Source organism: Euprymna scolopes, unplaced genomic scaffold (assembly GCF_053919585.1).
Source record: "Euprymna scolopes isolate OS-2025 unplaced genomic scaffold, ASM5391958v1 sca235, whole genome shotgun sequence".
Lineage (NCBI taxonomy): Eukaryota > Metazoa > Mollusca > Cephalopoda > Sepiida > Sepiolidae > Euprymna > Euprymna scolopes.
Genome location: NW_027633253.1, coordinates 49,713 through 55,277, shown reverse-complemented (window position 1 = coordinate 55,277; position 5,565 = coordinate 49,713). Strand labels below are relative to the sequence as shown.

The 5,565-nt window shown below is 33.9% G+C and overlaps 1 pseudogene; it reads left to right on the top strand.

The window, feature by feature from the left end:
* Window positions 1-2,052: 2,052 nt before the first annotated feature.
* Window positions 2,053-2,168, top strand: LOC145273989 (5S ribosomal RNA; annotated as a pseudogene).
* The last annotated feature ends 3,397 nt before the right edge of the window (window positions 2,169-5,565 follow it).

Genomic DNA, 5,565 nt, shown 5'->3' with positions numbered 1-5,565 from the left:
GAAAAGAATTATGGATTGTGCAAAGAGAGTAGAAAGCTGGGTTTACTTTCGACAGCCTCATAACTCTCACATCCCTTATTTTATCCTTTAGTTCTCACATTCCATGAGTGATGTTTTGGAAAAAGGGGAAAGAATTGCTGTTTTCTTGATCGAAATCTGTCAACACATATCGTTGACTTATTGTTAGTTATTTTTTTAGCTACTTACACCAAGTAGCTTCTAGAGAGATTTCAATAAAAAAGAGTTTGTATTACTGTACACATAGATTCAAAAAGTTGTCCAAAAAATATAACAAATAAATGTTATCAAAGGCAAGAAAAGTAAATGTTCTACTTAACTGGATACTTTTTTAGTGTTTTTATTTAATGTAACATGTTTACTCAGCTCGAAAAACATACAGTGCTTACCGATGTATTGGAAAATTTAAAATGGCGCCCAACTCTCTCTTGAACACGGTAAGTCTGGGAAACTGAGTTCAAAAAAAAAAATACTATACTAAAAACTATTAGAAACTTGCTCAATATGTTATTGTAACATGGGCTGAAATATATTCGTTGGGTTTCTAACATTATTTTGTATAGTTTCTTATTTTTAACTCATTTTCCCAAACTTACTGTGTTCAAGAGAGAGTCGGGCGCCATTTTTAATTTTCCAATACATCGGTAAACTCTGTATATTTTTCGAGCTGAATAAATACGTTACATTAAATAAAAACACTAAAAAATTATCCAGTTAGGTTAAAAAGTAATTTATCTTGCCTTTGATAACATTTATTTGTTATATATTTGTTTTTTGAAAACTTTTTCGAATTTATGTGTATAGTAATACAAACCCAAAAAAGATTTCCATCCAGTCATAGCTGACAGAATTATATATATATATATATATATATATATATATATATATATGTGTGTGTGTGTGTGTGTGTGTGTGTGTGTGCGGTTTAAATGGCATATGAATATTCATAGAAGTGACCATCAAGCACGTGCTGTTAGTGGCGCTCATATCTACACCATGTGTGCTAAAGAATGCCAGAGGTTGGCCGGGCTTAAAAGCCACTCTCGTGCAGCTCACCGCTGATCTGTCTTAATGTTTCAATTTTCTAACGCTATATCAAGTAATGCCAATATTCGAGAACGAATTTGTTGCCATCATGCACGTATGTAGATATACAAGGTGCCTTAAATAAGTTTCCAGACATTTTTTTCTATAGGCATTTAAAATTGTCATAGGTTTTCAGGTTTAAATGAACAGCTACAGCAGGAATTGGAATACACCTTACTAAAGCCGGATTGTCTCAGCTGGTGAATTTCAAAAATGCAATCTGGACGTCAGGACACTTTAGAAGAACTATATGCAATAAAATTCTGTTTCAGACGTGGAAAAAATGCCACTGAAATATACGGAATGCTTCAGACTGCTTTGGGGCCATTTTGCATGAATCGAGTATCAGTTTTTGAGTGGTATAAGAGATTCAAGGAAGGCAGGGAGTTTGTGAGGGATGATGAGAGGTGCTGAAGGGAGTCAGAACAGCAAAGTTAGTTGACCATATAAAGATTTCCATAGATAAGGACAGTCGTGTGTCTATAGAGACAATAAGTGCACAGTTTGATGTCAGTGTGGGAACTGTACACACAATTATTCGTGAAGAACTGAAGATGCAGAAGATTTGCACAAAGTTTGTCCCAAGGATGCTTCATCCTTATCACAGACTATTTGATCAAGATGGGCATCAAGACAGTACCTCACCCTTCTTATAGTCCAGATGTTACTTCCTATGACTTTTGCTTTATCTCTAAGCTCAAGAAAAACCTTAGAGGTTGTCTTTATCAGACAATTGAATAGATGAAGGCAGCTGTGAGGAGGGTCATTTACACAAGAGGACTTCCATGGGGTTTTTCCAAAAGTTATTGGAGCGGTGCAACAAGTGCATTGTAGCTGGAGGAGATTATTCGAAGGAGGCTAGTTACATGTGTGTACTATCGATAAAAGTTCCCATACGAAAAAGGTGTGGAAACCTATTGAAGACACATCGTGTATATATATATATATATATACGGCATAATCACGTTGACACACCGGTTCTCGTCAGATCATCGAAGTTAAGCAACGTTGAGCCTGGCTAATACTAGATGGGTGACCATTTGGAATTCTAGGCGCTGTATGTGCTCTCCGCTTATCTCGGCATTGTTTCCAGTCGTCTTGTACCTCAACTTGCCACTGGTATGCAACAATGTTGACTCAGGAGAGGCGTGGTTGGAGATTGCGCAACTCTTGCCACACAAATTTTACGTGAATTTTGTGGTTGTTTGTCGTTTTTATATACGCATCTTCTATTGAGATTTTAGAATAGAAGCTGCGTATATAAAAACGACAAACAACCACAAAATTAGCGCATAAGCCTGAAGAATCCTAGAGTGGATGAAACGCAGAATATTCAGTGTAGCTTAATCGCCATATATATTTTATAACTTACTATATATATATATATATATATATATATATATATATAAAAATGTAAAGTTGGTTCGTTCTAAACAAATAAAACCCTATTTCTAAGTTACCAATTTATTTGAAATTTTCAGACAACCCATCTTTAGAGTCGAGGTATGTTTTTATGTTATTGAAATAAATTTACCTCGCGATTTATTAAAATTAAAATATTTTTACTGCGAATCTGTTCTGTTGATAAAACTGAACTTCCGGTTCGATTCATTTCACAGCCACGAATTGACGAAAGATTTCATTTTCTGTTAACTCGATAAGTAAAAAAACCCAAAAAAACTTACTCATGCAGAGAGTGATCCGTGCTGAAATAATAATGTTATTATTTAAAAAGCCATTCTTAACATGGGGAAGGGAGGATGTTTTGTACCTATTCTGTACTTTAACCTTACAATTGAATAAAAACATATCATAAAACTTTAAACGTGGAAAACGATTTTAAAAAAATAGCGCGGATCACTCTCTGCATTAGCACACACACACACACACACACAAATAATAATAATCCCATATTTTAAAACTTTAAATTCATTTATGTACCTATGTTTTTTAAATTTTATTTATGTTAAGGCTTCACTCATGAAACATTACGTTTTAATTGTTTAGTTTATTTTCACGGCATTGTTTACATAAAAAAGTTTGTTTTAACTTTTTCTAAACTGTTTCATTTTTACGACATGCCTCAACGTATTATAAACAACCTAACCCCCCCATGTTAAAAAAAAACGCCCTTCCATAAACCTCGAAAGCCGTTCTTAACATGGGGAAGTTAGGGTGTTTATAATATGCTGGTGCGAGTCGTAAAATTAACGAAGTTGCTATCTATTATTTATTGCAAAAATTGCTTGAAATTTATTTATTTGACAAAAAAATTAAATTTTGGTACTCCTTGGGCGTTGAGTTCCATGGCGACCAGTAGAAAAAAATAATAGTCGCTCCCTTAGTCTCCCACCTCACCCCGCGCGTAACATATTTTATTTACTGACGTTGCCGTAACTAAACGATTATCTGTCACATTTACAAACATTTATTTATTTATTTATTTATTTTGAAAAAAGTTTTACTTTTTATGAATATTAAAAAAAAAATGGGTACTCATGCAGAGAGTGATCCATGCTGAAATAATAACGTTATTATTTAAAAAGCCATTCTTAACATGGGGGAGGGTGTTTTGTACCTATTCTGTACTTTAACCTTGCAATTGATTAAAAAAAAAAACACGATTTAAAAAATAGCGCAGATCACTCTCTGCATTTAGCACCGAAAAATGTTACTAAACATTTATTAATAATTTCTCACTTTTTACAAACATTTGATTTTAAATTTCTTTTTAAATGACGACTTTTATCGACTTTTTTTTAAATATCCCCCCCCCCATGGTGTTTATTCCGAAATCCGTTGTTAACATGGAGAGGTTGGGGGTGTTTATTCTGAAAGCCGTTCTTAACATTTGTGGAGGTGGATCTATTGTAAAAAAAAATAAAATAAATTAAAAAAAAAAAAACTAAATCATTTACTAATAACTTCTCACTTTTACAAATATTTTTTAATTTACATGCGCAGATGAAAAAATTGTTGAATAGTGCGAAAACAAAACATTTAGGTCCACCTCCACAATTTTCTTTTTTAAATGACGACTTTTATTGATAAATAAATTTACTTCTCCGCAACTTTTATTGATAAATAAATCTACTTCTCTGCCACGGGCACTGAACCCCTCCTTTTTTTTTTAATAGTATTTTCGGGTGGGTATGCTGACAACAAATATCAGTTAAATTTTGCAAATAGCCCCTCCCTCCAAAAGTGGTGTTTATTCCGGAAGCTGTTCTTAATATGAGGAGGTTGGGGAGGGGGGTGATTATAAGGTGGACCTAATCTAAAAAAAAAAAACAAGTTGTTTATGCGCACATAAGCAACTATTTTTTTATTAACTTTTTTTTTTAATTTTTAATTTAAAAATTAGTAAATTTCAATGAATAGAATAATAAATCATTTATCATTAATATGTGTTTTTGGTTTTGTGTTGAATGAAACTTTTTTTTTTTCATTACAACAATAATGAACCAATTTAAATCTTCCGGCATGCGTTTAAGGGTTACGAAATTATCAATAAATCGTTTAGTTACTAAGCCAACGTCAGTAAATAAAAAAAATGTTACATGCGCATGCATTAGCCTTGACTGGGAGGGGGGCTAAGGGAGCGACCATTAAATAATTATGCTGGTCGCCATGGAACTCAACGCCCAAGGAGTACCTAAAGTGGGACTTATGCACTTATGTTACCGTGCTATTTTTTAAAATAGTATTTTCCTGTTAAATTCAAATTTTACAATATGTTTTTCTTTTATTAATTTGTTAAGTGAAAGTACAGATAACCCGGTCGGTTTCTAATGCGAGGAAAATCTAGTCCCCCCCCCCAAAAAAGGGGTACTCTGGATAATAACAAAACATTAAAATTGCCTCAGTCTCGAAAGATTTCTTCTCTACTGAACGAGGAAAAAAACGGTGAAGTGTAGTTCACCTTCTGTTTCTCTCCCCCTCTCTCAATATCTCTCTCTATCCATCTCTCCCTTTCCCTCTCTCAATCTATCTTTCTCTCTATATCACCCTCTCCATCTCTCTTTGAGCCCCTTTCTCTCTCTAACTCCCTCTATCTCTCTCCTTTCCTCTGTTTCATCCCTCTCTGTTTCTAACACTCCACCTCTCTCTCTGTTTATCTATCAATCCCTTTATCTCTCTATCTCCTTCTCTTTCTCTATTTTCCTCTCACTGTCTCTTTTCTATCTATATATCTTCCTCTCTATCTATCCATCTCTAATCCCTCATCCTATTTTAGTCTCCTAAATTAATTACAGTGAATAAGGCATTGTCAAAACATGGATAAATCCTATTTTAGTCACCTAATTTACTGACTGTGAGAATAGAAGTTATTTGGAAATTACTGCTACCTTGAACAGCACCAGAAGTAACTGGTAAAACCTTTCTAATTAAATTGATTTTGGCAGCCATTTGGTAACAAAATGACATAGCCTTAGCATGAGGAATACCTGCGACCTTGCT